Here is a 25,595-nt window from a genome sequence, read left to right as displayed (position 1 = left end):
GGCTTCCAAATATCCCTTTGCCAATTCCACAAGAACAGCCTTAGCGAAAGGCTTCTTGAAGGGAAAGATGTAACTCTGTGAGATGAATGAACAGAACACAGAGCAGTTTCTCAGAAAGCTTCTTTCCACTTTTGAACGGAAGATATTTCCTTTTTCACCGTAGCCCTCTATGGGCTTCCAAATATCCCTTTGCCAATTCCTCAAGAACAGCCTTAGCGAAAGGCTTGTAAGGGAAAGATGTAACTCTGTGAGATGAATGAACAGAACACAGAGCAGTTTCTCAGAAAGCTTCTTTCCACTTTTGAACGGAAGATATTTCCTTTTTCACCATAGCTCTCTATGGGCTTCCAAATATCCCTTTGCCAATTCCACAAGAACAGCCTTAGCGAAAGGCTTATTCAAGGGAAAGATGTAACTCTGTGAGATGAATTAAGAGAACACAGAGCAGTTTCTCAGAAAGCTTCTTTCCAGTTTTGAACGGAAGATATTTCCTTTTTCACCCTAGCCCTCTATGGGCTTCCAAATATCCCTTTGCCAATTCCACAAGAACAGCCTTACTGAAAGGCTTCTTGAAGGGAAAGATGTAACTCTGTGAGATGAATTAACAGAACACAGAGCAGTTTCTCAGAAAGCTTCTTTCCAGTTTGGAACGGAAGGTATTTCCTTTTTCACCATAGCCCTCTATGGGCTTCCAAATATCCCTTTGCCAATTCCACAAGAACAGCCTTAGCGAAAGGCTTCTTGAAGGGAAAGATGTAACTCTGTGAGATGAATGAACAGAACTCAGAGCACTTTCTCAGAAAGCTTCTTTCCAGTTTTGAACGGAAGATATTTCCTTTTTCACCATAGCCCTCTATGGGCTTCCAAATATCCCTTTGCAAATTCCACAAGAACAGCCTTAGCGAAAGGCTTCTTGAAGGGAAAGATGTAACTCGGTGAGATGAATTAACAGAACACAGAGCAGTTTCTCAGAAAGCTTCTTTCCAGTTTTCAACGGAAGATATTTCCTTTTTCACCATAGCCCTCTATGGGCTTCCAAATATCCCTTTGCCAATTCCACAAGAACTGCCTTTGCGAAAGGCTTCTTGAAGGGAAAGATGTAACTCGGTGAGATGAATCAACAGAACACAGAGCAGTTTCTCAGAAAGCTTCTTTCCAGTTTTCAACGGAAGATATTTCCTTTTTCACCATAACCCTCTATGGGCTTCCAAATATCAATTTGCCAATTCCATAAGAACAGCGTTAACGAAAGGCTTCTTGAAGGGAAAGATGTAACTCTGTGAGATGAATTAACAGAACACAGCGCAGTTTCCCAGGAAGCTTCTTTCCAGTTTTGAACGGGAGATAATTCCTTTTTCCCCAATTCCTCTATGGGCTTCCAAATATCCCTTTGCCAATTCCACATGAACCGCCTTAGCGAACGGCTTCTTGAAGGGAAAGATGTAACTGTGTGAGATGAATTAACAGAACACAGAGCAGTTTCTCAGAAAGCTTCTTTCCAGTTTTGAACGGAAGATATTTCCTTTTTCACCATAGGCCTCTATGGGGTTCCAAATATCCCTTTGCCAATTCCACAAGAACAGCCTTAGCGAAAGGCTTCTTGAAGGGAAAGATGTATCTCTGTGAGATGAATTTAGAGAACACAGAGCAGTTTCTCAGAAAGCTTCTTTCCAGTTTTGAACGGAAGATATTTCCTTTTTCACCATAGCCCTCTAAGGGCTTCCAAATATACCTTTGCCAATTCCACAAGAACAGCCTTAGCGAAAGGCTTCTTGAAGGGAAAGATGTAACTCTGTGAGGTAAATTAACAGAACACAGAGTAGTTTCTCAGAAAGCTTATTTCCAGTTTTGAACGGAATATATTTCCTTTTTCATCATAGCCCTCTATGGGCTTCCAAATATCCCTTTGCCAATTCCTCAAGAACAGCCTTAGCGAAAGGCTTCTTGAAGGGAAAGATGTAACTCTGTGAGATGAATTAACAGAACACAGAGCAGTTTCTCAGAAAGCTTCTTTCCACTTTTGAACGGAAGATATTTCCTTTTTCACCATATCCCTCTGTGGGCTTCCAAATATCCCTTTGCCAATTCCACAAGAACAGCCTTAGCGAAAGGCTTCTTGAAGGGAAAGATGTAACTCTGTGAGATGAATTAAGAGAACACAGAGCAGTTTCTCAGAAAGCTTCTTTCCAGTTTTGAACGGAAGATATTTCCTTTTTCACCATAGCCCTCTATGGGCTTCCAAATATCCCTTTGCCAATTTCACAAGAGCAGCCATAGCGAAAGGCTTCTTGAAGGGAAAGATGTAACTCTGTGAGATGAATTAACAGAACACAGAGCAGTTTCTCAGAAAGCTTCTTTCCAGTTTGGAACGGAAGGTATTTCTTTTTAACCATAGCCCTCTATGGGCTTCCAAATATCCCTTTGCCAATTCCACAAGAACAGCCTTAGCGAAAGGCTTCTTGAAGGGAAAGATGTAACTCTGTGAGATGAATTAACAGAACATAGAGCAGTTTCTCAGAAAGCTTCTTTCCAGTTTGGAACGGAAGGTGTTTCCTTTTTCACCATAGCCCTCTATGGGCTTCCAAATATCCCTTTGCCAATTCCACAAGAACAGCCTTAACGAAAGGCTTCTTGAAGGGAAAGATGTAACTCTGTGAGATGAATGAACAGAACTCAGAGCAGTTTCTCAGAAAGCTTCTTTCCAGTTTTGAACGGAAGATATTTCCTTTTTCACCATAGCCCTCTATGGGCTTCCAAATATCCCTTTGCAAATTCCACAAGAACAGCCTTAGCGAAAGGCTTCTTGAAGGGAAAGATGTAACTCGGTGAGATGAATTAACAGAACACAGAGCAGTTTCTCAGAAAGCTTCTTTCCAGTTTTGAACGGAAGATATTTCCTTTTTCACCATAGCCCTCTATGGGCTTCCAAATATCCCTTTGCCAATTCCACAAGAACTGCCTTAGCGAAAGGCTTCTTGAAGGGAAAGATGTAACTCGGTGAGATGAATCAACAGAACACAGAGCAGTTTCTCAGAAACCTTCTTTCCAGTTTTCAACGGAAGATATTTCCTTTTTAACCATAACCCTCTATGGGCTTTCAAATATCAATTTGCCAATTCCACAAGAACAGCCTTAACGAAAGGCTTCTTGAAGGGAAAGATGTAACTCTGTGAGATGAATTAACAGAACACAGCGCAGTTTCCCAGGAAGCTTCTTTCCAGTTTTGAACGGGAGATAATTCCTTTTTCACCATAGTCCTCTATGGGCTTCCAAATATCCCTTTGCCAATTCCACATGAACCGCCTTAGCGAACGGCTTCTTGAAGGGAAAGATGTAACTGTGTGAGATGAACTAACAGAACACAGAGCAGTTTCTCAGAAAGCTTCTTTCCAGTTTTGAACGGAAGATATTTCCTTTTTCACCCTAGCCATTATGGGCTTCCAAATATCCCTTTGCCAATTTCACAAGAGCAGCCATAGCGAAAGGCTTCTTGAAGGGAAAGATGTAACTCTGTGAGATGAATTAACAGAACACAGAGCAGTTTCTCAGAAAACTTCTTTCCACTTTTGAACGGAAGATATTTCCTTTTTCACCGTAGCCCTCTATGGGCTTCCAAATATCCCTTTGCCAATTCCACAAGAACAGCGTTAGCGAAAGGCTTCTTGAAGGGAAAGATGTAACTCGGTGAGATGAATTAACAGAACACAGAGCAGTTTCTCAGAAAGCTTCTTTCCAGTTTTGAACGGAAGATATTTCCTTTTTCACCATAGGCCTCTAGGGGTTCCAAATATCCCTTTGCCAATTCCTCAAGAAGAGCCTTAGCGAAATGCTTCCGGAAGGGAAAGATGTAACTCTGTGAGATGAATTAACAGAACACAGAGCAGTTTCTCAGAAAGCTTCTTTCCACTTTTGAACGGAAGATATTTCCTTTTTCACCATAGCCCTCTATGGGCTTCCAAATATCCCTTTGCCAATTCCACAAGAACAGCCTTAGCGAAAGGCTTTTTGAAGTGAAAGATGTAACTCTGTGAGATGAATTAAGAGAACACAGAGCAGTTTCTGAGAAAGCTTCTTTCCAGTTTTGAACGGAAGATATTTCCTTTTTCACCCTAGCCATTATGGGCTTCCAAATATCCCTTTGCCAATTTCACAAGAGCAGCCATAGCGAAAGGCTTCTTGAAGGGAAAGATGTAACTCTGTGAGATGAATTAACAGAACACAGAGCAGTTTCTCAGAAAGCTTCTTTCCAGTTTGGAACGGAAGTTATTTCCTTTTTCACCATAGCCCTCTATGGGCTTCCAAATATCCCTTTGCCAATTCCACAAGAACAGCCTTAGCGAAAGGCTTCTTGAAGGGAAAGATGTAACTCGGTGAGATGAATTAACAGAACACAGAGCAGTTTCTCAGAAAGCTTCTTTCCAGTTTGGAACGGAACGTATTTCCTTTTTCACCATAGCCCTCTATGGGCTCCCAAATATCCCTTTGCCAATTCCACAAGAACAGCCTTAGCGAAAGGCTTCTTGAAGGGAAAGATGTAACTCTGTGAGATGAATGAACAGAACTCAGAGCAGTTTCTCAGAAAGCTTCTTTCCAGTTTTGAACGGAAGATATTTCCTTTTTCAGCATAGCCCTCTATGGGCTTCCAAATATCCCTTTGCCAATTCCACAAGAACAGCCTTAGCGAAAGGCTTCTTGAAGTGAAAGATGTAACTCGGTGAGATGAATTAACAGAACACAGAGCAGTTTCTCAGAAAGCTTCTTTCCAGTTTTGAACGGAAGATATTTCCTTTTTCACCCTAGCCCTCTATGGGCTTCCAAATATCCCTTTGCCAATTCCACAAGAACTGCCTTAGCGAAAGGCTTCTTGAAGGGAAAGATGTAACTCGGTGTGATGAATTAACAGAACACAGAGCAGTCTCTCAGAAAGCTTCTTTCCACTTTTGAACGGAAGATATTTCCTTTTTCACCACAGCCCTCTATGGGCTTCCAAATATCCCTTTGCCAATTCCACAAGAACAGCCTTAGCGAAAGGCTTGTTGAAGGGAAAGATGTAACTCTGTGAGATGAATTAAGAGAACACAGAGCAGTTTCTCAGAAAGCTTCTTTCCAGTTTTGAACGGAAGATATTTCCTTTTTCACCATAGCCCTCTAAGGGCTTCCAAATATCCCTTTACCAATTCCACAAGAACACGCTTAGCGAAAGGCTTCTTGAAGGGAAAGATGTAACTCTGTGAGATAAATTAACAGAACACAGAGCAGTTTCTCAGAAAGCTTCTTTCCAGTTTTGAACGGAAGATATTTCCTTTTTCATCATAGCCCTCTATGGGCTTCCAAATATCCCTTTGCCAATTCCTCAAGAACAGCCTTAGCGAAAGGCTTGTAAGGGAAAGTTGTAACTCTGTGAGATGAATGAACAGAACACAGAGCAGTTTCTCAGAAAGCTTCTTTCCACTTTTGAACGGAAGATATTTCCTTTTTCACCATAGCCCTCTATGGGCTTCCAAATATCCCTTTGCCAATTCCACAAGAACAGCCTTAGCGAAAGGCTTATTGAAGGGAAAGATGTAACTCTGTGAGATGAATTAAGAGAACACAGAGCAGTTTCTCAGAAAGCTTCTCCAGTTTTGAACGGAAGATATTTCCTTTTTCACCCTAGCCCTCTATGGGCTTCCAAATATCCCTTTGCCAATTCCACAAGAACAGCCTTACCGAAAGGCTTCTTGAAGGGAAAGATGTAACTCTGTGAGATGAATTAACAGAACACAGAGCAGTTTCTCAGAAAGCTTCTTTCCAGTTTGGAACGGAAGGTATTTCCTTTTTCACCATAGCCCTCTATGGGCTTCCAAATATCCCTTTGCCAATTCCACAAGAACAGCCTTAGCGAAAGGCTTCTTGAAGGGAAAGATGTAACTCTGTGAGATGAATGAACAGAACTCAGAGCAGTTTCTCAGAAAGCTTCTTTCCAGTTTTGAACGGAAGATATTTCCTTTATCACCATAGCCCTCTATGGGCTTCCAAATATCCCTTTGCAAATTCCACAAGAACAGCCTTAGCGAAAGGCTTCTTGAAGGGAAAGATGTAACTCGGTGAGATGAATTAACAGAACACAGAGCAGTTTCTCAGAAAGCTTCTTTCCAGTTTTCAACGGAAGATATTTCCTTTTTCACCATAGCCCTCTATGGGCTTCCAAATATCCCTTTGCCAATTCCACAAGAACTGCCTTAGCGAAAGGCTTCTTGAAGGGAAAGATGTAACTCGGTGAGATGAATCAACAGAACACAGAGCAGTTTCTCAGAAAGCTTCTTTCCAGTTTTCAACGGAAGATATTTCCTTTTTCACCATAACCCTCTATGGGCTTCCAAATATCAATTTCCCAATTCCACAAGAACAGCCTTAACGAAAGGCTTCTTGAAGGGAAAGATGTAACTCTGTGAGATGAATTAACAGAACACAGCGCAGTTTCCCAGGAAGCTTCTTTCCAGTTTTGAACGGGAGATAATTCCTTTTTCCCCAATTCCTCTATGGGCTTCCAAATATCCCTTTGCCAATTCCACATGAACCGCCTTAGCGAACGGCTTCTTGAAGGGAAAGATGTAACTGTGTGAGATGAATTAACAGAACACAGAGCAGTTTCTCAGAAAGCTTCTTTCCAGTTTTGAACGGAAGATATTTCCTTTTTCACCATAGCCCTCTATGGGCTTCCAAATATCCCTTTGCCAATTCCACAAGAACTGCCTTAGCGAAAGGCTTCTTGAAGGGAAAGATGTAACTCGGTGAGATGAATCAACAGAACACAGAGCAGTTTCTCAGAAACCTTCTTTCCAGTTTTCAACGGAAGATATTTCCTTTTTCACCATAACCCTCTATGGGCTTCCAAATATCAATTTGCCAATTCCACAAGAACAGCCTTAACGAAAGGCTTCTTGAAGGGAAAGATGTAACTCTGTGAGATGAATTAACAGAACACAGCGCAGTTTCCTAGGAAGCTTCTTTCCACTTTTGAACGGGAGATAATTCCTTTTTCACCATAGTCCTCTATGGGCTTCCAAATATCCCTTTGCCAATTCCACATGAACCGCCTTAGCGAACGGCTTCTTGAAGGGAAAGATGTAACTGTGTGAGATGAATTAACAGAACACGGAGCAGTTTCTCAGAAAGCTTCTTTCCAGTTTTGAACGGAAGATATTTCCTTTTTCACCATAGCCCTCTATGGGCTTCCAAATATCCCTTTGCCAATTCCACAAGAATAGCCTTAGCGAAAGGCTTTTTGAAGGGAAAGATGTAACTCTGTGAGATGAATTAAGAGAACACAGAGCAGTTTCTCAGAAAGCTTCTTTCCAGTTTTGAACGGAAGATATTTCCTTTTTCACCAGAGGCCTCTAGGGGTTCCAAATATCCCTTTTCCAATTCCAGAAGAACAGCCTTAGCGAAAGTCTTCTTGAAGGAAAAGATGTAACTCTGTGAGATGAATTAAGAGAACACAGAGCAGTTTCTCAGAAAGCTTCTTTCCAGTTTTGAACGGAAGATATTTCCTTTATCACCATAGCCCTCTAAGGGCTTCCAAGTATCCCTTTGCCATTTCCACATGAACAGCCTTAGCGAAAGGCTTCTTGAAGGGAAAGATGTAACTCTCTGAGATGAATGAACAGAACACAGAGCAGTTTCTCAGAAAGCTTCTTTCCAGTTTTGAACGGAAGATATTTCCTTTTTCACCATAGCCCTCTATGGGCTTCCAAATATCCCTTTGCCAATTCCACAAGAATAGCCTTAGCGAAAGGCTTTTTGAAGGGAAAGATGTAACTCTGTGAGATGAATTAAGAGAACACAGAGCAGTTTCTCAGAAAGTTTCTTTCCAGTTTTGAACGGAGGATATTTCCTTTTTCACCGTAGCCCTCTATGGGCTTTCAAATATCCCTTTGCCAATTCCACAAGAACAGCCTTAGCGAAAGGCTTCTTGAAGGGAAAGATGTAACTCTGTGAGATGAATTAACAGAACACAGAGCAGTTTCTCAGAAAGCTTCTTTCCACTTTTGAACGGAAGATATTTCCTTTTTCACCGTAGCCCTCTATGGGCTTCCAAATATCACTTTGCCAATTCCTCAAGAACAGCCTTAGCGAAAGGCTTGTTGAAGGGAAAGATGTAACTCTGTGAGATGAATGAACAGAACACAGAGCAGTTTCTCAGAAAGCTTCTTTCCAGTTTTGAACGGAAGATATTTCCTTTTTCATCATAGCCTTCTATGGGCTTCCAAATATCACTTTGCCAATTCCTCAAGAACAGCCTTAGCGAAAGGCTTGTTGAAGGGAAAGATGTAACTCTGTGAGATGAATTAACAGAACACAGAGCAGTTTCTCAGAAAGCTTCTTTCCACTTTTGAACGGAAGGTATTTCCTTTTTCACCATAGCCCTCTATGGGCTTCCAAATATCCCTTTGACAATTCCACAAGAACAGCCTTAGCGAAAGGCTTCTTGAAGGGAAAGATGTAACTCTGTGAGATGAATGAACAGAACTCAGAGCAGATTCTCAGAAAACTTCTTTCCAGTTTTGAACGGAAGATATTTCCTTTTTCACCATAGCCCTCTATGGGCTTCCAAATATCACTTTGCCAATTCCACAAGAACAGCCTTAGCAAAAGGCTTCTTGAAGTGAAAGATGTAACTCTGTGAGATGAATTAACAGAACACAGAGCAGTTTCTCAGAAAGCTTCTTTCCAGTTTTGAACGGAAGATATTTCCTTTTTCACCATAGCCCTCTATGGGCTTCCAAATATCCCTTTGCCAATTCCACAAGAACAGCCTTAGCGAAAGGCTTCTTGAAGTGAAAGATGTAACTCTGTGAGATGAATTAAGAGAACACAGAACAGTTTCTGAGAAAGCTTCTTTCCAGTTTTGAACGGAAGATATTTCCTTTTTCACCCTAGTCATTATGGGCTTCCAAATATCCCTTTGCCAATTTCACAAGAGCAGCCATAGCGAAAGGCTTCTTGAAGGGAAAGATGTAACTCTGTGAGATGAATTAACAGAACACAGAGCAGTTTCTCAGAAAGCTTCTTTCCAGTTTGGAACGGAAGATATTTCCTTTTTCACCATAGCCCTCTATGGGCTTCCAAATATCCCTTTGCCAATTCCACAAGAACAGCCTTAGCGAAAGGCTTCTTGAAGGGAAAGATGTAACTCTGTGAGATGAATTAACAGAACACAGAGCAGTTTCTCAGAAAGCTTCTTTCCAGTTTGGAACGGAAGGTATTTCCTTTTTCACCATAGCCCTCTATGGGCTTCCAAATATCCCTTTGCCAATTCCACAAGAACTGCCTTAGCGAAAAGCTTCTTGAAGGGAAAGATGTAACTCGGTGTGATGAATTAACAGAACACAGAGCAGTTTCTCAGAAAGCTTCTTTCCACTTTTGAACGGAAGATATTTCCTTTTTCACCATAGCCCTCTATGGGCTTCCAAATATCCCTTTGCCAATTCCACAAGAACAGCCTTAGCGAAAGGCTTGTTGAAGGGAAAGATGTAACTCTCTGAGATGAATGAACAGAACACAGAGCAGTTTCTCAGAAAGCTTCTTTCCAGTTTTGAACGGAAGATATTTCCTTTTTCACCATAGCCCTCTATGGGCTTCCAAATATCCCTTTGCCAATTCCACAAGAATAGCCTTAGCCAAAGGCTTTTTGAAGGGAAAGATGTAACTCTGTGAGATGAATTAAGAGAACACAGAGCAGTTTCTCAGAATGTTTCTTTCCAGTTTTGAACGGAGGATATTTCCTTTTTCACCGTAGCCCTCTATGGGCTTCCAAATATCCCTTTGCCAATTCCACAAGAACAGCCTTAGCGAAAGGCTTCTTGAAGGGAAAGATGTAACTCTGTGAGATGAATTAACAGAACACAGAGCAGTTTCTCAGAAAGCTTCTTTCCACTTTTCAACGGAAGATATTTCCTTTTTCACCGTAGCCCTCTATGGGCTTCCAAATATCCCTTTGCCTATTCCTCAAGAACAGCCTTAGTGAAAGGCTTGTTGAAGGGAAAGATGTAACTCTGTGAGATGAATGAACAGAACACAGAGCAGTTTCTCAGAAACCTTCTTTCCAGTTTTGAAAGGAAGATATTTCCTTTTTCATCATAGCCCTCTATGGGGTTCCAAATATCACTTTGCCAATTCCTCAAGAACAGCCTTAGCGAAAGGCTTGTTGAAGGGAAAGATGTAACTCTGTGAGATGAATTAACAGAACACAGAGCAGTTTCTCAGAAAGCTTCTTTCCACTTTTGAACGGAAGGTATTTCCTTTTTCACCATAGCCCTCTATGGGCTTCCAAATATCCCTTTGACAATTCCACAAGAACAGCCTTAGCGAAAGGCTTCTTGAAGGGAAAGATGTAACTCTGTGAGATGAATGAACAGAACTCAGAGCAGATTCTCAGAAAACTTCTTTCCAGTTTTGAACGGAAGATATTTCCTTTTTCACCATAGCCCTCTATGGGCTTCCAAATATCACTTTGCCAATTCCACAAGAACAGCCTTAGCAAAAGGCTTCTTGAAGTGAAAGATGTAACTCTGTGAGATGAATTAACAGAACACAGAGCAGTTTCTCAGAAAGCTTCTTTCCAGTTTTGAACGGAAGATATTTCCTTTTTCAACATAGACCTCTATGGTCTTCCAAATATCCCTTTGCCAATTCCACAAGAACAGCCTTAGCGAAAGGCTTCTTGAAGTGAAAGATGTAACTCTGTGAGATGAATTAAGAGAACACAGAGCAGTTTCTGAGAAAGCTTCTTTCCAGTTTTGAACGGAAGATATTTCCTTTTTCACCCTAGCCATTATGGGCTTCCAAATATCCCTTTGCCAATTTCACAAGAGCAGCCATAGCGAAAGGCTTCTTGAAGGGAAAGATGTAACTCTGTGAGATGAATTAACAGAACACAGAGCAGTTTCTCAGAAAGCTTCTTTCCAGTTTGGAACGGAAGTTATTACCTTTTTCACCCTAGCCCTCTATGGGCTTCCAAATATCCCTTTGCCAATTCCACAAGAACTGCCTTAGCGAAAGGCTTCTTGAAGGGAAAGATGTAACTCGGTGAGATGAATTAACAGAACACAGAGCAGTTTCTCAGAAACCTTCTTTCCAGTTTTCAACGGAAGATATTTCCTTTTTCACCATAACCCTCTATGGGCTTCCAAATATCAATTTGCCAATTCCACAAGAACAGCCTTAACGAAAGGCTTCTTGAAGGGAAAGATGTAACTCTGTGAGATGAATTAACAGAACACAGCGCAGTTTCCCAGGAAGCTTCTTTCCAGTTTTGAACGGGAGATAATTCCTTTTTCACCATAGTCCTCTATGGGCTTCCAAATATCCCTTTGCAATTCCACATGAACCGCCTTAGCGAACGGCTTCTTGAAGGGAAAGATGTAACTGTGTGAGATGAATTAACAGAACACAGAGCAGTTTCTCAGAAAGCTTCTTTCCAGTTTTGAACGGAAGATATTTCCTTTTTCACCATAGCCCTCTATGGGCTTCCAAATATCCCTTTGCCAATTCCACAAGAATAGCCTTAGCGAAAGGCTTTTTGATGGGAAAGATGTAACTCTGTGAGATGAATTAACAGAACACAGAGCAGTTTCTCAGAAAGCTTCTTTCCAGTTTTGAACGGAAGATATTTCCTTTTTCAACATAGCCCTCTATGGGCTTCCAAATATCCCTTTGCCAATTCCACAAGAACAGACTTAGCGAAAGGATTCTTGAAGGGAAAGATGTAACTCTGTGAGATGAATGAACAGAACACAGAGCAGTTTCTCAGAAAGCTTCTTTCCAGTTTTGAACGGAAGATATTTCCTTTTTCACCGTAGCCCTCTATGGGCTTCCAAATATCCCTTTGCCAATTCCACAAGAACAGCCTTAGCGAAAGGCTTCTTGAAGGGAAAGATGTAACTCGGTGAGATGAATTAACAGAACACAGAGCAGTTTCTCAGAAAGCTTCTTTCCAGTTTTGAACGGAAGATATTTCCTTTTTCACCATAGCCCTCTACGGGCTTCCAAATATCCCTTTGCCAATTCCACAAGAACAGCCTTAGCGAAAGTCTTCTTGAAGGGAAAGATGTAACTCTGTGAGATGAATTAACAGAACACAGAGCAGTTTCTCAGAAAGCTTCTTTCCAGTTTTGAACGGAAGATATTTCCTTTATCACCATAGCCCTCTATGGGCTTCCAAGTATCCCTTTGCCATTTCCACATGAACAGCCTTAGCGAAAGACTTCTTGAAGGGAAAGATGTAACTCTCTGAGATGAATGAACAGAACACAGAGCAGTTTCTCAGAAAGCTTCTTTCCAGTTTTGAACGGAAGATATTTCCTTTTTCACCATAGCCCTCTATGGGCTTCCAAATATCCCTTTGCCAATTCCACAAGAATAGCCTTAGCGAAAGGCTTTTTGAAGGGAAAGATGTAACTCTGTGAGATGAATTAACAGAACACAGAGCAGTTTCTCAGAAAGTTTCTTTCCAGTTTTGAACGGAGGATATTTCCTTTTTCACCATAGCCCTCTATGGGCTTTCAAATATCCCTTTGCCAATTCCACAAGAACAGCCTTAGCGAAAGGCTTCTTGAAGGGAAAGATGTAACTCTGTGAGATGAATTAACAGAACACAGAGCAGTTTCTCAGAAAGCTTCTTTCCAGTTTTGAACGGAAGATATTTCCTTTTTCACCGTAGCCCTCTATGGGCTTCCAAATATCCCTTTGCCAATTCCTCAAGAACAGCCTTAGCGAAAGGCTTGTTGAAGGGAAAGATGTAACTCGGTGTGATGAATTAACAGAACACAGAGCAGTTTCTCAGAAAGCTTCTTTCCACTTTTGAACGGAAGATATTTCCTTTTTCACCATAGCCCTCTATGGGCTTCCAAATATCCCTTTGCCAATTCCACAAGAACAGCCTTAGCGAAAGGCTTGTTGAAGGGAAAGATGTAACTCTGTGAGATGAATGAAGAGAACACAGAGCAGTTTCTCAGAAAGCTTCTTTCCAGTTTTGAACGGAAGATATTTCCTTTTTCACCCTAGCCCTCTATGGGCTTCCAAATATCCCTTTGCCAATTCCACAAGAACACGCTTAGCGAAAGGCTTCTTGAAGGGAAAGATGTAACTCTGTGAGATGAATCAACAGAACACAGAGCAGTTTCTCAGAAAGCTTCTTTCCAGTTTGGAACGGAAGGTATTTCCTTTTTCACCATAGCCCTCTATGGGCTTCCAAATATCCCTTTGCCAATTCCACAAGAACAGCCTTAGCGAAAGGCTTCTTGAAGGGAAAGATGTAACTCTGTGAGATGAATGAACAGAACTCAGAGCAGTTTCTCAGAAAGCTTCTTTCCAGTTTTGAACGGAAGATATTTCCTTTTTCACAATAGCCCTCTATGGGCTTCCAAATATCCCTTTGCAAATTCCACAAGAACAGCCTTAGCGAAAGGCTTCTTGAAGGGAAAGATGTAACTCGGTGAGATGAATTAACAGAACACAGAGCAGTTTCTCAGAAAGCTTCTTTCCAGTTTTCAACGGAAGATATTTCCTTTTTCACCATTGCCCTCTATGGGCTTCCAAATATCCCTTTGCCAATTCCACAAGAACTGCCTTAGCGAAAGGCTTCTTGAAGGGAAAGATGTAACTCGGTGAGATGAATCAACAGAACACAGAACAGTTTCTCAGAAAGCTTCTTTCCAGTTTTCAACGGAGGATATTTCCTTTTTCACCATAACCCTCTATGGGCTTCCAAATATCAATTTGCCAATTCCACAAGAACAGCCTTAACGAAAGGCTTCTTGAAGGGAAAGATGTAACTCTGTGAGATGAATTAACAGAACACAGCGCAGTTTCCCAGGAAGCTTCTTTCCAGTTTTGAACGGGAGATAATTCCTTTTTCCCCAAGTCCTCTATGGGCTTCCAAATATCCCTTTGCCAATTCCACATGAACCGCCTTAGCGAACGGCTTCTTGAAGGGAAAGATGTAACTGTGTGAGATGAATTAACAGAACACAGAGCAGTTTCTCAGAAAGCTTCTTTCCAGTTTTGAACGGAAGATATTTCCTTTTTCACCATAGCCCTCTATGGGCTTCCAAATATCCCTTTGCCAATTCCACAAGAATAGCCTTAGCGAAAGGCTTCTTGATGGGAAAGATGTAACTCTGTGAGATGAATGAACAGAACTCAGAGCAGTTTCTCAGAAAGCTTCTTTCCAGTTTTGAACGGAAGATATTTCCTTTTTCACCATAGCCCTCTATGGGCTTCCAAATATCCCTTTGCAAATTCCACAAGAACAGCCTTAGCGAAAGTCTTCTTGAAGGGAAAGATGTAACTCGGTGAGATGAATTAACAGAACACAGAGCAGTTTCTCAGAAAGCTTCTTTCCAGTTTTGAACGGAAGATATTTCCTTTTTCACCATAGCCCTCTATGGGCTTCCAAATATAACTTTGCCATTTCCACAAGAACTGCCTTAGCGAAAGGCTTCTTGAAGGGAAAGATGTAACTCGGTGAGATGAATCAACAGAACACAGAGCAGTTTCTCAGAAACCTTCTTTCCAGTTTTCAACGGAAGATATTTCCTTTTTCACCATAACCCTCTATGGGCTTCCAAATATCAATTTGCCAATTCCACAAGAACAGCCTTAACGAAAGGCTTCTTGAAGGGAAAGATGTAACTCTGTGAGATGAATAAACAGAACACAGCGCAGTTTCCCAGGAAGCTTCTTTCCAGTTTTGAACTGGAGATAATTCCTTTTTCACCATAGTCCTCTATGGGCTTCCAAATATCCCTTTGCCAATTCCACATGAACCGCCTTAGCGAACGGCTTCTTGAAGGGAAAGATGTAACTGTGTGAGATGAATTAACAGAACACAGAGCAGTTTCTCAGAAAGCTTCTTTCCAGTTTTGAACGGAAGATATTTCCTTTTTCACCATAGCCCTCTATGGGCTTCCAAATATCCCTTTGCCAATTCCACAAGAATACCCTTAGCGAAAGGCTTTTTGATGGGAAAGATGTAACTCTGTGAGATGAATTAACAGAACACAGAGCAGTTTCTCAGAAAGCTTCTTTCCAGTTTTGAACGGAAGATATTTCCTTTTTCAACATAGCCCTCTATGGGCTTCCAAATATCCCTTTGCCAATTCCACAAGAACAGACTTAGCGAAAGGCTTCTTGAAGGGAAAGATGTAACTCTGTGAGATGAATGAACAGAACACAGAGCAGTTTCTCAGAAAGCTTCTTTCCAGTTTTGAACGGAAGATATTTCCTTTTTCACCCTAGCCCTCTATGGGCTTCCAAATATCCCTTTGCCAATTCCACAAGAACTGCCTTAGCGAAAGGCTTCTTGAAGGGAAAGATGTAACTCGGTGTGATGAATTAACAGAACACAGAGCAGTCTCTCAGAAAGCTTCTTTCCACCTTTGAACGGAATATATTTCCTTTTTCACCACAGCCCTCTATGGGCTTCCAAATATCCCTTTGCCAATTCCACAAGAACAGCCTTAGCGAAAGGCTTGTTGAAGGGAAAGATGTAACTCTGTGAGATGAATTAAGAGAACACAGAGCAGTTTCTCAGAAAGCTTCTTTCCAGTTTTGAACGGAAGATATTTCCTTTTTCACCATAGCCATCTAAGGGCTTCCAAATATCCCTTTACCAATTCCACAAGAACACGCTTAGCGAAAGGCTTCTTGAAGGGAAAGATGTAACTCTGTGAGATAAATTAACAGAACACAGAGCAGTTTCTCAGAAAGCTTCTTTCCAGTTTTGAACGGAAGATATTTCCTTTTTCATCATAGCCCTCTATGGGCTTCCAAATATCCCTTTGCCAATTCCTCAAGAACAGCCTTAGCGAAAGGCTTGTAAGGGAAAGTTGTAACTCTGTGAGATGAATGAACAGAACACAGAGCAGTTTCTCAGAAAGCTTCTTTCCACTTTTGAACGGAAGATATTTCCTTTTTCACCATAGCCCTCTATGGGCTTCCAAATATCCCTTTGCCAATTCCACAAGAACAGCCTTAGCGAAAGGCTTATTGAAGGGAAAGATGTAACTCTGTGAGATGAATTAAGAGAACACAGAGCAGTTTCTCAGAAAGCTTCTTTCCAGTTTTGAACGGAAGATATTTCCTTTTTCACCCTAGCCCTCTATGGGCTTCCAAATATCCCTTTGCCAATTCCACAAGAACAGCCTTACCGAAAGGCTTCTTGAAGGGAAATATGTAACTCTGTGAGATGAATTAACAGAACACAGAGCAGTTTCTCAGAAAGCTTCTTTCCAGTTTGGAACGGAAGGTATTTCCTTTTTCACCATAGCCCTCTATGGGCTTCCAAATATCCCTTTGCCAATTCCACAAGAACAGCCTTAGCGAAAGGCTTCTTGAAGGGAAAGATGTAACTCTGTGAGATGAATGAACAGAACTCAGAGCAGTTTCTCAGAAAGCTTCTTTCCAGTTTTGAACGGAAGATATTTCCTTTATCACCATAGCCCTCTATGGGCTTCCAAATATCCCTTTGCAAATTCCACAAGAACAGCCTTAGCGAAAGGCTTCTTGAAGGGAAAGATGTAACTCGGTGAGATGAATTAACAGAACACAGAGCAGTTTCTCAGAAAGCTTCTTTCCAGTCTTCAACGGAAGATATTTCCTTTTTCACCATAGCCCTCTATGGGCTTCCAAATATCCCTTTGCCAATTCCACAAGAACTGCCTTAGCGAAAGGCTTCTTGAAGGGAACGATGTAACTCGGTGAGATGAATCAACAGAACACAGAGCAGTTTCTCAGAAAGCTTCTTTCCAGTTTTCAACGGAAGATATTTCCTTTTTCACCATAACCCTCTATGGGCTTCCAAATATCAATTTGCCAATTCCACAAGAACAGCCTTAACGAAAGGCTTCTTGAAGGGAAAGATGTAACTCTGTGAGATGAATTAACAGAACACAGCGCAGTTTCCCAGGAAGCTTCTTTCCAGTTTTGAACGGGAGATAATTCCTTTTTCCCCAATTCCTCTATGGGCTTCCAAATATCCCTTTGCCAATTCCACATGAACCGCCTTAGCGAACGGCTTCTTGAAGGGAAAGATGTAACTGTGTGAGATGAATTAACAGAACACAGAGCAGTTTCTCAGAAAGCTTCTTTCCAGTTTTGAACGGAAGATATTTCCTTTTTCACCATAGCCCTCTATGGGCTTCCAAATATCCCTTTGCCAATTCCACAAGAATAGCCTTAGCGAAAGGCTTCTTGATGGGAAAGATGTAACTCTGTGAGATGAATGAACAGAACTCAGAGCAGTTTCTCAGAAAGCTTCTTTCCAGTTTTGAACGGAAGATATTTCCTTTTTCACCATAGCCCTCTATGGGCTTCCAAATATCCCTTTGCAAATTCCACAAGAACAGCGTTAGCGAAAGGCTTCTTGAAGGGAAAGATGTAACTCTGTGAGATGAATTAACAGAACACAGAGCAGTTTCTCAGAAAGCTTCTTTCCAGTTTTGAACGGAAGATATTTCCTTTTTCAACATAGCCCTCTATGGGCTTCCAAATATCCCTTTGCCAATTCCACAAGAACAGACTTAGCGAAAGGCTTCTTGAAGGGAAAGATGTAACTCGGTGAGATGAATTAACAGAACACAGAGCAGTTTCTCAGAAAGCTTCTTTCCAGTTTTGAACGGAAGATATTTCCTTTTTCACCAGAGGCCTCTAGGGGTTCCAAATATCCCTTTTCCAATTCCAGAAGAACAGCCTTAGCGAAAGTCTTCTTGAAGGGAAAGATGTAACTCTGTGAGATGAATTAACAGAACACAGAGAGTTTCTCAGAAAGCTTCTTTCCAGTTTTGAACGGAAGATATTTCCTTTATCACCATAGCCCTCTAAGGGCTTCCAAGTATCCCTTTGCCATTTCCACATGAACAGCCTTAGAGAAAGGCTTCTTGAAGGGAAAGATGTAACTCTCTGAGATGAATGAACAGAACACAGAGCAGTTTCTCAGAAAGCTTCTTTCCAGTTTTGAACGGAAGATATTTCCTTTTTCACCATAGCCCTCTATGGGCTTCCAAATATCCCTTTGCCAATTCCACAAGAATAGCCTTAGCGAAAGGCTTTTTGAAGGGAAAGATGTAACTCTGTGAGATGAATTAAGAGAACACAGAGCAGTTTCTCAGAAAGTTTCTTTCCAGTTTTGAACGGAGGATATTTCCTTTTTCACCGTAGCCCTCTACGGGCTTCCAAATATCCCTTTGCCAATTCCACAAGAACAGCCTTAGCGAAAGGCTTCTTGAAGGGAAAGATGTAACTCTGTGAGATGAATTAACAGAACACAGAGCAGTTTCTCAGAAAGCTTCTTTCCACTTTTGAACGGAAGATATTTCCTTTTTCACCGTAGCCCTCTATGGGCTTCCAAATATCACTTTGCCAATTCCTCAAGAACAGCCTTAGCGAAAGGCTTGTTGAAGGGAAAGATGTAACTCTGTGAGATGAATGAACAGAACACAGAGCAGTTTCTCAGAAAGCTTCTTTCCAGTTTTGAACGGAAGATATTTCCTTTTTCATCATAGCCTTCTATGGGCTTCCAAATATCACTTTCCCAATTTCTCAAGAACAGCCTTAGCGAAAGGCTTGTTGAAGGGAAAGATGTAACTCTGTGAGATGAATTAACAGAACACAGAGCAGTTTCTCAGAAAGCTTCTTTCCACTTTTGAACGGAAGGTATTTCCTTTTTCACCATAGCCCTCTATGGGCTTCCAAATATCCCTTTGACAATTCCACAAGAACAGCCTTAGCGAAAGGCTTCTTGAAGGGAAAGATGTAACTCTGTGAGATGAATGAACAGAACTCAGAGCAGATTCTCAGAAAACTTCTTTCCAGTTTTGAACGGAAGATATTTCCTTTTTCACCATAGCCCTCTATGGGCTTCCAAATATCACTTTGCCAATTCCACAAGAACAGCCTTAGCAAAAGGCTTCTTGAAGTGAAAGATGTAACTCTGTGAGATGAATTAACAGAACACAGAGCAGTTTCTCAGAAAGCTTCTTTCCAGTTTTGAACGGAAGATATTTCCTTTTTCACCATAGCCCTCTATGGGCTTCCAAATATCCCTTTGCCAATTCCACAAGAACAGCCTTAGCGAAAGGCTTCTTGAAGTGAAAGATGTAACTCTGTGAGATGAATTAAGAGAACACAGAACAGTTTCTGAGAAAGCTTCTTTCCAGTTTTGAACGGAAGATATTTCCTTTTTCACCCTAGTCATTATGGGCTTCCAAATATCCCTTTGCCAATTTCACAAGAGCAGCCATAGCGAAAGGCTTCTTGAAGGGAAAGATGTAACTCTGTGAGATGAATTAACAGAACACAGAGCAGTTTCTCAGAAAGCTTCTTTCCAGTTTGGAACGGAAGTTATTTCCTTTTTCACCATAGCCCTCTATGGGCTTCCAAATATCCCTTTGCCAATTCCACAAGAACAGCCTTAGCGAAAGGCTTCTTGAAGGGAAAGATGTAACTCTGTGAGATGAATTAACAGAACACAGAGCAGTTTCTCAGAAAGCTTCTTTCCAGTTTGGAACGGAAGGTATTTCCTTTTTCACCATAGCCCTCTATGGGCTTCCAAATATCCCTTTGCCAATTCCACAAGAACTGCCTTAGCGAAAAGCTTCTTGAAGGGAAAGATGTAACTCGGTGTGATGAATTAACAGAACACAGAGCAGTTTCTCAGAAAGCTTCTTTCCACTTTTGAACGGAAGATATTTCCTTTTTCACCATAGCCCTCTATGGGCTTCCAAATATCCCTTTGCCAATTCCACAAGAACAGCCTTAGCGAAAGGCATGTTGAAGGGAAAGATGTAACTCTCTGAGATGAATGAACAGAACACAGAGCAGTTTCTCAGAAAGCTTCTTTCCAGTTTTGAACGGAAGATATTTCCTTTTTCACCATAGCCCTCTATGGGCTTCCAAATATCCCTTTGCCAATTCCACAAGAATAGCCTTAGCCAAAGGCTTTTTGAAGGGAAAGATGTAACTCTGTGAGATGAATTAAGAGAACACAGAGCAGTTTCTCAGAAAGTTTCTTTCCAGTTTTGAACAGAGGATATTTCCTTTTTCACCGTAGCCCTCTATGGGCTTCCAAATATCCCTTTGCCAATTCCACAAGAACAGCCTTAGCGAAAGGCTTCTTGAAGGGAAAGATGTAACTCTGTGAGATGAATTAAGAGAACACAGAGCAGTTTCTGAGAAAGCTTCTTTCCAGTTTTGAACGGAAGATATTTCCTTTTTCACCCTAGCCATTATGGGCTTCCAAATATCCCTTTGCCAATTTCACAAGAGCAGCCATAGCGAAAGGCTTCTTGAAGGGAAAGATGTAACTCTGTGAGATGAATTAACAGAACACAGAGCAGTTTCTCAGAAAGCTTCTTTCCAGTTTGGAACGGAAGTTATTTCCTTTTTCACCATAGCCCTCTACGGGCTTCCAAATATCCCTTTGCCAATTCCACAAGAACAGCCTTAGCGAAAGTCTTCTTGAAGGGAAAGATGTAACTCTGTGAGATGAATTAACAGAACACAGAGCAGTTTCTCAGAAAGCTTCTTTCCAGTTTTGAACGGAAGATATTTCCTTTATCACCATAGCCCTCTATGGGCTTCCAAGTATCCCTTTGCCATTTCCACATGAACAGCCTTAGCGAAAGGCTTCTTGAAGAGAAAGATGTAACTCTCTGAGATGAATGAACAGAACACAGAGCAGTTTCTCAGAAAGCTTCTTTCCAGTTTTGAATGGAAGATATTTCCTTTTTCACCATAGCCCTCTATGGGCTTCCAAATATCCCTTTGCCAATTCCACAAGAATAGCCTTAGCGAAAGGCTTTTTGAAGGGAAAGATGTAACTTTGTGAGATGAATTAACAGAACACAGAGCAGTTTCTCAGAAAGTTTCTTTCCAGTTTTGAACGGAGGATATTTCCTTTTTCACCATAGCCCTCTATGGGCTTCCAAATATCCCTTTGCCAATTCCACAAGAACAGCCTTAGCGAAAGGCTTCTTGAAGGGAAAGATGTAACTCTGTGAGATGAATTAACAGAACACAGAGCAGTTTCTCAGAAAGCTTCTTTCCAGTTTTGAACGGAAGATATTTCCTTTTTCACCGTAGCCCTCTATGGGCTTCCAAATATCCCTTTGCCAATTCCTCAAGAACAGCCTTAGCGAAAGGCTTGTTGAAGGGAAAGATGTAACTCGGTGTGATGAATTAACAGAACACAGAGCAGTTTCTCAGAAAGCTTCTTTCCACTTTTGAACGGAAGATATTTCCTTTTTCACCATAGCCCTCTATGGGCTTCCAAATATCCCTTTGCCAATTCCACAAGAACAGCCTTAGCGAAAGGCTTGTTGAAGGGAAAGATGTAACTCTGTGAGATGAATGAAGAGAACACAGAGCAGTTTCTCAGAAAGCTTCTTTCCAGTTTTGAACGGAAGATATTTCCTTTTTCACCCTAGCCCTCTATGGGCTTCCAAATATCCCTTTGCCAATTCCACAAGAACACGCTTAGCGAAAGGCTTCTTGAAGGGAAAGATGTAACTCTGTGAGATGAATCAACAGAACACAGAGCAGTTTCTCAGAAAGCTTCTTTCCAGTTTGGAACGGAAGGTATTTCCTTTTTCACCATAGCCCTCTATGGGCTTCCAAATATCCCTTTGCCAATTCCACAAGAACAGCCTTAGCGAAAGGCTTCTTGAAGGGAAAGATGTAACTCTGTGAGATGAATGAACAGAACTCAGAGCAGTTTCTCAGAAAGCTTCTTTCCAGTTTTGAACGGAAGATATTTCCTTTTTCACAATAGCCCTCTATGGGCTTCCAAATATCCCTTTGCAAATTCCACAAGAACAGCCTTAGCGAAAGGCTTCTTGAAGGGAAAGATGTAACTCGGTGAGATGAATTAACAGAACACAGAGCAGTTTCTCAGAAAGCTTCTTTCCAGTTTTCAACGGAAGATATTTCCTTTTTCACCATTGCCCTCTATGGGCTTCCAAATATCCCTTTGCCAATTCCACAAGAACTGCCTTAGCGAAAGGCTTCTTGAAGGGAAAGATGTAACTCGGTGAGATGAATCAACAGAACACAGAACAGTTTCTCAGAAAGCTTCTTTCCAGTTTTCAACGGAGGATATTTCCTTTTTCACCATAACCCTCTATGGGCTTCCAAATATCAATTTGCCAATTCCACAAGAACAGCCTTAACGAAAGGCTTCTTGAAGGGAAAGATGTAACTCTGTGAGATGAATTAACAGAACACAGCGCAGTTTCCCAGGAAGCTTCTTTCCAGTTTTGAACGGGAGATAATTCCTTTTTCCCCAAGTCCTCTATGGGCTTCCAAATATCCCTTTGCCAATTCCACATGAACCGCCTTAGCGAACGGCTTCTTGAAGGGAAAGATGTAACTGTGTGAGATGAATTAACAGAACACAGAGCAGTTTCTCAGAAAGCTTCTTTCCAGTTTTGAACGGAAGATATTTCCTTTTTCACCATAGCCCTCTATGGGCTTCCAAATATCCCTTTGCCAATTCCACAAGGATAGCCTTAGCGAAAGGCTTCTTGATGGGAAAGATGTAACTCTGTGAGATGAATGAACAGAACTCAGAGCAGTTTCTCAGAAAGCTTCTTTCCAGTTTTGAACGGAAGATATTTCCTTTTTCACCATAGCCCTCTATGGGCTTCCAAATATCCCTTTGCAAATTCCACAAGAACAGCCTTAGCGAAAGTCTTCTTGAAGGGAAAGATGTAACTCGGTGAGATGAATTAACAGAACACAGAGCAGTTTCTCAGAAAGCTTCTTTCCAGTTTTGAACGGAAGATATTTCCTTTTTCACCATAGCCCTCTATGGGTTCCAAATATAACTTTGCCATTTCCACAAGAACTGCCTTAGCGAAAGGCTTCTTGAAGGGAAAGATGTAACTCGGTGAGATGAATCAACAGAACACAGAGCAGTTTCTCAGAAACCTTCTTTCCAGTTTTCAACGGAAGATATTTCCTTTTTCACCATAACCCTCTATGGGCTTCCAAATATCAATTTGCCAATTCCACAAGAACAGCCTTAACGAAAGGCTTCTTGAAGGGAAAGATGTAACTCTGTGAGATGAATAAACAGAACAGAGCGCAGTTTCCCAGGAAGCTTCTTTCCAGTTTTGAACTGGAGATAATTCCTTTTTCACCATAGTCCTCTATGGGCTTCCAAATATCCCTTTGCCAATTCCACATGAACCGCCTTAGCGAACGGCTTCTTGAAGGGAAAGATGTAACTGTGTGAGATGAATTAACAGAACACAGAGCAGTTTCTCAGAAAGCTTCTTTCCAGTTTTGAACGGAAGATATTTCCTTTTTCACCATAGCCCTCTATGGGCTTCCAAATATCCCTTTGCCAATTCCACAAGAATAGCCTTAGCGAAAGGCTTTTTGATGGGAAAGATGTAACTCTGTGAGATGAATTAACAGAACACAGAGCAGTTTCTCAGAAAGCTTCTTTCCAGTTTTGAACGGAAGATATTTCCTTTTTCAACATAGCCCTCTATGGGCTTCCAAATATCCCTTTGCCAATTCCACAAGAACAGACTTAGCGAAAGGCTTCTTGAAGGGAAAGATGTAACTCTGTGAGATGAATGAACAGAACACAGAGCAGTTTCTCAGAAAGCTTCTTTCCAGTTTTGAACGGAAGATATTTCCTTTTTCACCATAGCCCTCTATGGGCTTCCAAATATCCCTTTACCAATTCCACAAGAACACGCTTAGCGAAAGGCTTCTTGAAGGGAAAGATGTAACTCTGTGAGATAAATTAACAGAACACAGAGCAGTTTCTCAGAAAGCTTCTTTCCAGTTTTGAACGGAAGATATTTCCTTTTTCATCATAGCCCTCTATGGGCTTCCAAATATCCCTTTGCCAATTCCTCAAGAACAGCCTTAGCGAAAGGCTTGTAAGGGAAAGTTGTAACTCTGTGAGATGAATGAACAGAGACAGAGCAGTTTCTCAGAAAGCTTCTTTCCACTTTTGAACGGAAGATATTTCCTTTTTCACCATAGCCCTCTATGGGCTTCCAAATATCCCTTTGCCAATTCCACAAGAACAGCCTTAGCGAAAGGCTTATTGAAGGGAAAGATGTAACTCTGTGAGATGAATTAAGAGAACACAGAGCAGTTTCTCAGAAAGCTTCTTTCCAGTTTTGAACGGAAGATATTTCCTTTTTCACCCTAGCCCTCTATGGGCTTCCAAATATCCCTTTGCCAATTCCACAAGAACAGCCTTACCGAAAGGGTTCTTGAAGGGAAAGATGTAACTCTGTGAGATGAATTAACAGAACACAGAGCAGTTTCTCAGAAAGCTTCTTTCCAGTTTGGAACGGAAGGTATTTCCTTTTTCACCATAGCCCTCTATGGGCTTCCAAATATCCCTTTGCCAATTCCACAAGAACAGCCTTAGCGAAAGGCTTCTTGAAGGGAAAGATGTAACTCTGTGAGATGAATGAACAGAACTCAGAGCAGTTTCTCAGAAAGCTTCTTTCCAGTTTTGAACGGAAGATATTTCCTTTATTACCATAGCCCTCTATGGGCTTCCAAATATCCCTTTGCAAATTCCACAAGAACAGCCTTAGCGAAAGGCTTCTTGAAGGGAAAGATGTAACTCGGTGAGATGAATTAACAGAACACAGAGCAGTTTCTCAGAAAGCTTCTTTCCAGTTTTCAACGGAAGATATTTCCTTTTTCACCATAGCCCTCTATGGGCTTCCAAATATCCCTTTGCCAATTCCACAAGAACTGCCTTAGCGAAAGGCTTCTTGAAGGGAAAGATGTAACTCGGTGAGATGAATCAACAGAACACAGAGCAGTTTCTCAGAAAGCTTCTTTCCAGTTTTCAACGGAAGATATTTCCTTTTTCACCATAACCCTCTATGGGCTTCCAAATATCAATTTGCCAATTCCACAAGAACAGCCTTAACGAAAGGCTTCTTGAAGGGAAAGATGTAACTCTGTGAGATGAATTAACAGAACACAGCGCAGTTTCCCAGGAAGCTTCTTTCCAGTTTTGAACGGGAGATAATTCCTTTTTCCCCAATTCCTCTATGGGCTTCCAAATATCCCTTTGCCAATTCCACATGAACCGCCTTAGCGAACGGCTCCTTGAAGGGAAAGATGTAACTGTGTGAGATGAATTAACAGAACACAGAGCAGTTTCTCAGAAAGCTTCTTTCCAGTTTTGAACGGAAGATATTTCCTTTTTCACCATAGCCCTCTATGGGCTTCCAAATATCCCTTTGCCAATTCCACAAGAATAGCCTTAGCGAAAGGCTTCTTGATGGGAAAGATGTAACTCTGTGAGATGAATGAACAGAACTCAGAGCAGTTTCTCAGAAAGCTTCTTTCCAGTTTTGAACGGAAGATATTTCCTTTTTCACCATAGCCCTCTATGGGCTTCCAAATATCCCTTTGCAAATTCCACAAGAACAGCGTTAGCGAAAGGCTTCTTGAAGGGAAAGATGTAACTCTGTGAGATGAATTAACAGAACACAGAGCAGTTTCTCAGAAAGCTTCTTTCCAGTTTTGAACGGAAGATATTTCCTTTTTCAACATAGCCCTCT

Source organism: Chlorocebus sabaeus, chromosome 5, assembly GCF_047675955.1.
Source record: "Chlorocebus sabaeus isolate Y175 chromosome 5, mChlSab1.0.hap1, whole genome shotgun sequence".
In the NCBI taxonomy this organism is placed as follows: domain Eukaryota; kingdom Metazoa; phylum Chordata; class Mammalia; order Primates; family Cercopithecidae; genus Chlorocebus; species Chlorocebus sabaeus.
This window is presented reverse-complemented; position numbering follows the sequence as displayed.